At 41.0% G+C, this 10,085-nt stretch overlaps 1 pseudogene; it reads right to left on the reverse strand.

The window, feature by feature from the left end:
• Positions 1-1,705: 1,705 nt before the first annotated feature.
• On the reverse strand, positions 1,706-2,518 carry LOC129676807 (NAD-dependent protein deacylase sirtuin-6-like; annotated as a pseudogene).
• Positions 2,519-10,085: the final 7,567 nt, after the last annotated feature.

Genomic DNA, 10,085 nt, shown 5'->3' on the forward strand with positions numbered 1-10,085 from the left:
ATGGTTGAGCAAATGTCCTTTTTGTGTACTTGCGCCTCTTTTGGGTAGATGCCTAGGAGTGGTATGGCTGGATAAAAATATTACTTTTTTAAAAAAATACAAAGTTGAAAAGGCTTGGAAAGGGCAGCCGGATCAAGAGGAATTGGGCAAAGAGTTAAATATAAAAAAAGTTGAAAAGTACAATGTTTATAAGTTATAAAAAATAAAGGTACACTACAATATATCTATAATTTTCATAAATAAATAAAGTGTATAAAGGAACAGGTATATACTTTCAACAAACCTCTCTAATGTATGGAACACATTGGGAAAAAAAGACCAAAGAAATAATTGGGCATTAAAACTTTTTTTTTTTTACTATATTTTCTTGTACTTTGACCATCATTATAAGAATAATGCATTTTAGCCAACAGTACAATGAGATATACATGGAGTTGATCATTACATCATCAGAATTTTTAGGTAATCCACAGACATGTGGGCATAACCCATGTTTCTTTGTGAACATTTGTATTTGTCAACATTTCAGCATTATATTACTGATACAATCATCACATTGACCTTAAATTTAGTAAAAACATTTTAAAAATAGAAACCTTACAAAGTAAACATGCAGTGATTTATAAAGTAATTTGAATCAGATACAAGATGTCAACATAGTGAAAGATAATTCATGTATTCCACATGTTAGAAGCACCAAAACCATAGTGACTGGAATTCTTGCCTAATAATCAATGCATTGCTAGGCATGGCGGTGCATGCCTTTAATCCCAGAAGTTGGGAGACAGAGGCTGATATCTATGGGTCCCATGCCATCCTTATCTACAAAGTGAGTCCAGGACAGCCATGGCCACACACAGAGAAATACTGTCTTGAACCCCCCTCCCCACAAAAAGTCAATGTATCATGGGATGGGTGAAAATCAATCAATTCTGTGCATTAGTTTTCAACTTAGCTTTACATTAAGTCAAGAACATTGGGCCACTGGTAGTTGTGAAAACATATTGGCTCTACAAAATCTGAATAAATTGCTATGAGTATAACATTCATTCTCCCCTCAAGGGTTTTTTTTTTTTTCCTAAGAAATGAAAGGAATTCTGTATTTTTTGCTTTGGGAGCTTTCAGAAGCTTTGAGCCCTTAGCACAGATGGGTGCCTGGTGGGTTTCTTATCTCTCCTATGCATAGATGGGTCCCAGGTGGCTCTGTGTAAGGGCAGGGTGAGGGTATAAAAGAGGGTGGGAGGGGGGAGAAGAGGGGTGTGTGCAGCAGGCAGCAGGGGTGTGTGGAGTGTGTGGCTGCTACTCTGGGCATTCCTCGAGTCAAGACGAGGGTGTGGTTTATGGAGAGGTACATGGATCCTTGGGACATGGCCTCTTCGACATATGTGAGACCCCCCATGTCCTGAGATTCCCTGGAGAAATCTGAATAAAGGACAGGAACTGTGCTGGGCCTGGTAATGCCTGCCATCCCGTCTACTCTGGAGGCCGAGGCAGGCAAGGCTCTAACTCTAGGCCAGCCTGAGCTACAGTAGTGAGTTTGGGGCCAGGCTGAGCGACATAGGAAGCCCTGGTTTCAAAAGAAAAATCTGAAAAAAGACAGGGCGTTGCACGTGCAAGGCTGAGCCCAGTCTCCAGTATATAAACAAAATAAAACACCCAACATGTGTGATTCTTGCAAGTACCCCTCCTACCCCACGCACCTGGATCAGCTTGGGGCAACCTCCGTCTTCACTCTTTTGGGCAGCCTGTGGGGTACAGGGCTGTCAGGGTTCTCTTGTTTGTGGCTGTCTGGCTCGGGTTTATATAAAGCATGGGCTAAACAGTTGAGATGTGCGGGAATGCAGGCTCAGCCTTTGGTGCTGCTGGGCACGGCAAGGGCTGCAGGGCCTTGTCCAGCACCCAGGGTCTTTCCCAGGTGGGGATCTCCAGCCCCTGGTGTTTTTTGTGAGCCTGCTCGTCACCAAGTCCACATAGCCGTGGATGCACAGGTCAGCCTGGTGGTCGTGGTTTGTTGGCTGCAGGTTGACAATGACCAGATGGCTTAGTAGAGAGGGACAGGTTCCTGCTAGGGTGGATCTACAATTAAGTGCCAATGGTGACTTGAAAGGTCTGCGGTTTTGCAGGCATCATCACGAGAGTGTCAGGTCCTGGTCCAGGCACTGGTCAGTAGTGCGTTCTCCCAGTTCAGAATGGTGTCCCTCAGCTCCCACCTACAGACCCGGAAGTCCCCTTACCTTGGCTACAGTGCAGAGACGTCCTGTGGCTCTGCACTGTCCCATGATGCTCACGACTGTGTCCCTCAAATATTGTGTCTTACACTTGGGACATTCCTCTACAAACATGTTTCCATGGAGCTCAGCCAGCTTGTCCATGGGGAAGCCAGAGTTCACATGTAGCCTATCCAGGTTCTGGTTGACTTGGAAGCTGAAAAAGCCCACGAGTTCCAGCTGTCTTTGAGGGCTTAGCGCTCTAGAAATGTGGTGTCAAACGTGGGGGCCAGGCCACACTCCTGCATGGTCCACAAGTCCATGGGGTTCTCTCGGACAGCCCACACTTGCCTTTATCTACTATGGTGACAGAGCAGCTGCAAAGTTCACTAACAGTCTCAGGAGCTGCCACAAGGGGGAACCTATCCCCTCAAGTTTTAAAGTCACTATCAAAAATTATTTCAGTAATGGTCTGGAATTCAGTCATTCTCTGTATGCATGATCTTGAGTGGTCCTTTTACACAAAGAATTTATTACACATTGTTTTGTTCATCCAGAAAAAGTAAATGAGTGACCCTAAAAATTCCAACAGGAAACTCCTACAGCTGATAAACACTTTCAGCAAAGTGGCTGGATACATGATTAATTCACAAAAATCAATAGCCCTCCTATATACAAATGACAGTAAAAAGAAATCAAAGAAACAACACCTTTCACTATAACCGCAGATAATTGTAACTCTAACTAAGCAAGTGAAAGGCTTGTATGCTAAAAATCCAAGAAGATACCAGAAGATGGAAAGATCTCCCATGCTCATGGCTTGGCAGGATTAACATTAGTGAAAATGGCCATCTTACCAAAAGCAATCTACAGATTCAATGCAATCCCCATCAAAATTCTAACATAATTCTTTAGAGAGCTTGAAAGGACTATTCTCAACGTTATATGGAAAAAAGAAAGCAGGATAGCGAAAACAGTCCTGAATAATAAAAAAACTGCTGGAGGTATCACCATCCCTGACTTCAAGTTGTACTACAAAACTGTAGTAATAAAAACTGCCTGGTATTGGCATTAAAAACAAACAGGTTAATCAATGGAATTGAACTGAAGACTCGGACATAAATCCACATACTTATGAACATCTGTTTTCAATAAAGAATCCAGAAATACACACTAGAAAAAAGAAGCATCTTCAACAAATGGTGGTAGTCTAACTGGATGTCTACATGTAGAAGATACGTAATTACATCCATACTTATCACCTTGCTCAAAACTCAAATCCAAGCAGATAAAAGATCTCAACATAAAACTGGAAGCACGGAATCTGATAGAAGAGAAATCAAGGAAATAGCTTTGAATGGATTAACACAAGGGACAGCTTTCTAAAAGAACACAAATAGCCCAGGGTCTAAGATCAGCCATCAGTAAATTAATACAATCCTCATGAAACTGAAAAACTTATATAAGGCAAAGGACTCAATCAGAAAAAAGAGGCCTACAGAACTGGAAAAGTTTTGTTTTGTTTTACCAACTAACTCCTTACCTGCTAGAGGTTAAATATCCAAAATATATAAAGAACTCAAAAAACTAGATATCAAAAAAATAAGCTAGTTAAAATGGGATACAGATCTAAAGAGAGAACTTCTCAACAGAAAAATCTTAAATGGCTGAGAAGTGTTTAAAGAAATGTTCACCATCTTTAGCCATTAGGAAAATACAAATCAAAATTACTCTGTGATTCCATCTTACACTCATCAGAATGGCTAAGATTAAAAAAAAAAAAAACTCAAATGACAACACATGCTGGAGAGGATATGGAGAAAGGGGAACCCTCCTCCATTGCTGGTGGGAGTGCAAACTTATACAACCACTGTGGAAATCCATCTGGCGCTTTCTCAGAAAACTAAGAATTGCTCTGCCTCAAGACCCAGATATACTACTCTTGGACATATACTCAAAGGACATTCCATTCTACTGTAAGGACACTTGTTCAACTATGTTCATACGGCTTTATTCATAATAACAAGAAACAGGAAACAACTTAGATGTCCTTCAACCAAAGAATGGATAAAGAAAATGTGGTACATCTACGCAATGGAGTATTACTTAGCTGTTTAAAAAAAAATAATGAAATTTGGAAGTAAATGGATGCAACTAGAAAAAAATCATCCTGAGTGAGGTAACTGAGAACCAGAAAGACAAATATGGTATGTATTCACTAAGAAGTGTGTATTAGCTGTTAAGTAAATGATAATCAAGCTACAATCCATAGAACCAATGAGGTTAGTTAAAGAGGAGGACTCTAGGGAACATGCATGGATCTCTCTGGGAAGGAGAAATAGATTTTTTCAAGTGGACTGGGGGTGGGTGGGGATGGAAGCAGGAAGAATCAGGTGGATGGAAGGAGAGAGTGTGGGTAGAGACAGTTGGAATGAGGGGGATATTTGTAACCATGGAACCTTTCTTGAATCTATGAGGGTGACTTTACTGATGCCTCTTAGTAATGGAGGCTACAGAGTCTAAACTGGCCATTTCTTGTGGCCATCTTTTACGGCCAGGTAAGGCTGTGGGACTGCATTGCATTCCGGTGAGCTGTTGGCAAAGGCGGGTTCTGTGGAGATCCCTAAACAACTTGAGCTGATGCTAGAACAGGGTTGCTCTCCAAAAACTTACATCAGTGCCCAATTGCTGAGGACAACATCCACCAGTTTGCTGAACATAGAGAAGTTGAGCTGGTGCCTGCATGGAGTCTTCACCCATATATTCTAGTCTCTTTGGAGTGCTCAGGTACTCTCCAGGCTAGTTGGACACCAACACACCCACAAAACTCTTGACCTACAATCTGTCCTGCCTGCAAGATGTGCTGGGGCAATGATGTCACAGAACCTGTGGGAGTGGCCAATCAATGTCTGGTTTAACTTGAGGATCATGCTACTAGAGGGGGCCCATGTCTCATACTGCCTGACTGGCCAGGAATCAAAGATCGGATAGGCTAGAAACCTAAGCTAGAGACAAACAGAACTAGAAAAGAAAGCTATGAAATTATTTTAATGATATTCTGCTATAGTCATAATTTGCTGCTTTGTCCTGTAATCATCAGAGAGTCTTCCTCTGGCAGCAGATGGAAGCAGGTGCAGAAACTCACAGCCACACATTAAGCAAAGAAAGAGCCTAAATTGGAGGTCTCTATTGGGACCCTCCCCTCGGAACTTGAGGAACCCCACAAAAAAGGGGGTGGAATGATTGTTAGGAGACAAAGGAGATGGAGGACATGATGAAAACATGGCCCACTAAATCAACTAAGCAGGGCTCATGTGGGCTCACAGAGACTGAAGCTGCAATCACGAGGTTTGCATGTAACTGCACTAGGTCCTCTGCATGTATGTTATTGCTATTAGCTTGATGTTTTTGTGGGATTCCTAACAATGGGCTCAGGTGTATCTGACTCTTTTGCCTGCTCTTGGCACTCTTTTCATCTTATTGTATTGCCTTGCCCCCTTTAATAGGAGGGCCTTAGCTTGATTTATTGTATCTTGTTTTGTTGTGTTTCTTGTTGTCTCTTGGAAGCCTGCTCTTTTCTGAAGGGAAACAGGAGAAGGGAGAGAATCAGAGGGAGAGAGAAGGTGAGAGAGTACTGGGAGGAGTGGCAGGAGGGGAACTCTAGTCAGGATGTATTGTATGAAAGAAAAATCTATTTTCAATATAAAAGAAATACAGTGAAGTTTATAAACCGTAAAGAATAAGAGAAAATGTTGAAAACACTGCAGACTATATGAAGTCCTGGCTTGTGAAGTTTGTTATATACTTTTCAAAATGAAAGAATGAAAACTTAGTCACCAGGGCAGGAGTTAACAACTGAACTGTCACTCATACCTGCTGGAAAAAAAAAATATTTTTTTTTCCCAGTGAACTGACACTGGGTATATCAACTACTCCAGGGCAGGTCTCATGTTCAGGAGCAGTTAACCAACATATAATGGACTCCACAGTTTATTAACTCATTCATTTATTTGTGTGCCTGCGTGTGTGTGTGTGTGTGTGTGTGTGTGTGTGTGTGTGCGCGTGTGTGCGCGCGCACGCGCGCGCACACACTTCGAGCAAGTGCACACAAGCTTTTATTTGGTTATATTTTGGTGGTGTTTTTTTTGGTTTCTATTCAGATGTTTTATTTTTCCTTGATTCTGTTGTTGTTTTGGGTTTTTGTTTGTTTTTCGAGAAAGAACTTAAAGTTACACAAATAGGGAGGAAGAAAGGATCTGGAAGGACTTTGGGGATGGAAAGAATATGATCAAAGTATATTTAAATTAAAATATTTTCAGAAATATTTTAAAATAAAATATTTTCTATTGTGATGTCAGCATTAATGTGTAATCTTGGGGATGAACAAGAAAGGAAAGATTGTTGCTTAAGAGAGATTTGTTTCTGTGTCAAGTTGAGATGGGCCTGTTGTGTTGGATAGTTTTATGTCAACTTGACACTAGCTAACTAGCTAACTAATGTGAGAACAGGGATCCTCAATTAAGAAAATACTTCCATACTATGGGCCTGTGGACAACCCTGTAGAGGATCTATTTAACTAGTGATTGATGAGGGTGCAGCCCACTATGGATGGTGCTATTCCTGGGTTGGTGGTCCAGGATGCTGTAAGAAAGCAGACTGATCAGGCTATGAGAAGAAAGATAGTAAGTATATTCTCTGCATCAACTCCTGCCTCCAGGTTCCATACCTTTTTGGATTCCTGTACTAACTTCCTTCAATGATGAACAGTGATGTGGAAGATCAAGTCAAATAAACCCTTTTCTCCACAAGATGCCTTTGATCATGATGTTTCATCAGAGCAGTAGTATCCTGAAACAAGACACATGGGTTCCAGGAATTTAACTCAGGTCATTAGGTTTGCAGGACAATCATCTTTACCAACTAAGCCACCTTGCAAGTCATGTTTATTTGGGGGAAGTGCATTGTTATATTGCACAGGCTGAATTCAAACACCTGTACCTCAGTTTACTAATTAGCTCGCACTACAAGTATGTATTCATGTCTTTTCCCTCTTACAAATGTTTGTTGTTCAGCTTTATTATTTTACTTTGAGGCTAGGTCTCACTATGTCTCACAGGTCCACTCAATCTCAATCTCATGATTATTACTTCCCTACCTCCAAACTGTGGGCCTGTGCTACATGCTTGGTTCCACATGTATGACTTAAATCGATTCACAGGAGACATTAAAGATTACTACAGTGATGGTTCAATTTGGTCATTCTCTGAATTTGACCTTTGCACCCCATGTGCACTGAATCAGGGTTTGTAATTTAATTTGCCTTCAAAACATAAATATGGGACCCTTTTGGACAACAATTCAATTAAATGTAACCCCAAACCAGCACTGGAACCTTCATTTGGTGATAAGAGATGACCAATTGAGGTTCCGTCTCTTCCATTTTCTGGGGATTTCATTTAGATTGCTTTCATACCTGTATATATTTTATCTAGATTTTATTGTCTTATGTTTCCATACTACTACTCATCTCAAAAGGGCCTAAAATTTAGCTCTTTTTCTCCGTATTCTTTCACTAGACCCTTTTGCCCTCCCCATCTCCACTTGATCCTTCTATTCCAGTCCCCCTCATTCATCCATAAGTATTTGTTTCCCTTTTCTAATGATATATCTGTCATCCCCTCAGTCCCTTACTCTATACTTAACCTCTATGGTTCTACAGATTGTAGCTTGATAATCAATAACAGCTAATATTTATGTATAAATACATACATACATTTTTGTTTTTCTGAGTCTGGGTTACCTTACTCTGCATGATTTTTTTTCAAGTTTCATCCCTTTACCTGAGCATTTTAGGCTTTCATTCAGGCTGAGTAATGCCCAGTTGTGTAAATGTACCCCATTTTCTTTATCCATTCTTCTGTTGAGGGGCATCTAGGTTGTTTCCAATTTCTGGCTATTTTGAATAGAGCAGCAATGAACATGTTGAGCAAATGTCTCTGATAAGATGAAATGTCCTTTAGGTACATGCACAAGAATGGTATAGGTAGGTCTTGAGGTGTATCAATTCCCATTTTCCTAAGGAATCAGCATCCTTATTTCAAAGTGGCTGTACAAATTTGGACTCCCACCTGTTGGCTATCCATAGCAGGGAAAGGTTTCCCTGCCAGACTCCCTTTGCATACTTTTTAAACTTTGTACACTTGGCAGGAAAGGTGTCCCGGGCCCTGCTGAGGAACTCCAGCAGCCAGATCAAGCTGCTTCAAGTTTTGACTCTGGGCTTCCCTTACATCTTTCTCTGCGTACCCCCTTTTCAGCACTTCAGCTCCCTTGGGCACTACCCTCTGTGGTCGCTGAAAGGAATGCTCAGATCTTCAGGATGTACAGCTGACCTCCCTACACTTCCAGGCAGCAACACTTCAGGACTCCAGAGCAGTTGAGGCTAAATCTCCACAGCCCTGGGACATGAGATCAGACACCTGGAGAAACTGAGAAGCTGACACCACAGAGAAAGCATCATCATCTGAGGACTCAGTTATGGCTGCTGCTGACAGAGAACTCAGGGAGAGGAAGGCAGGTTTAATTGGAGCTAGTCTGTGAGCTCCTGCCACAAAATTTGAAAATCTAAATGAAATGGATAATTTTCTTGACAGATTCCATCTACCAAAATTAAGTCAAGATCAGGTAGAAAGACTGAATAGCCCTATATCTCCCAAGGAAATTGAAGCAGTCATTAACAGTCTCCCCTCCAAAAAAAGCCCTGGGCCAGATGGCTTCAGCGCAGAATTCTACAAGACCTTGAAAGAAGTGCTAACACCAATTCTCCTCAAACTATTCCACAAAATAGAAACAGAAGGAACATTACCAAACTCATTCTATGAAGCCACAGTCACCTTGATACTTAAACCACACAAAGATCCAACAATAAAAGAGAACTTCAGACCTATCTCTTTTATGATCATTGATGCAAAAATACTCAATAAAATACTTACAAACCGAATCCAAGAACACAACAAAGATATCATCCACCATGACCAAGTAGGCTTTATCCCAGGCATGCAAGGGTGATTCAACATACGGAAATCCATCAAATGTAATCCACCACATAAACAAACTGAAGGAGAAAAACCACATGATCATCTACTTAGATGCCGAAAAAGCATTTGACATAGTCCAACACCCATTCATGTTTAAAGTCTTGGAGAGATCAGGGATACAAGGCACATACCTAAAGATAGTAAAGGCAATATACAGCAAGCCTATAGCCAACATCAAACTCAATGGAGAGAAACTTAAATCAATCCCACTGAAATCAGGGACAAGACAAGGCTGCCCACTCTCTCCCTACCTCTTCAACATAGTACTTGAAGTCCTAGCCAGAGCAATAAGACAACTAAAGGAGATCAAGGGGATACAATTCGGAAAGGAAGAGGTCAAAGTGTCATTATTTGCAGATGATATGATAGTATACATGAGCGACCCCAAAAATTCAACCAGAGAACTCCTTCAGCTGATAAACACCTTCAGCAAAGTGGCAGGATACAAAATCAACTCAAAAAATCAGAAGCCCTCCTGTATACCAAAGACAAAAAGGCTGAGAAAGAAATTAGGGAAACAACACCCTTCACAATAGGCACTAATAACATAAAGTACCTTGGTGTGACTCTAACCAAGCAAGTGAAAGACCTGTTTGAGAAAAACTTCAAGTCTCTGAAGAAAGAAATTGAAGAAGATATCAGAAGATGGAAAGATCTCCCGTGCTCATGGATTGGTAGGATTAATATTGTGAAAATGGCCATCCTGCCAAAAGCAATCTACAGATTCAATGCAATTCCCATCAAAATACCAACTCAATTATTTACAGACCTTGAAAAAAAGATT

The sequence above is a fragment of the Psammomys obesus genome, unplaced genomic scaffold (genome assembly GCF_907164565.1).
Source record: "Psammomys obesus unplaced genomic scaffold, mPsaObe1.curated_primary_1811, whole genome shotgun sequence".
NCBI classification, from domain to species: Eukaryota; Metazoa; Chordata; class Mammalia; order Rodentia; family Muridae; genus Psammomys; species Psammomys obesus.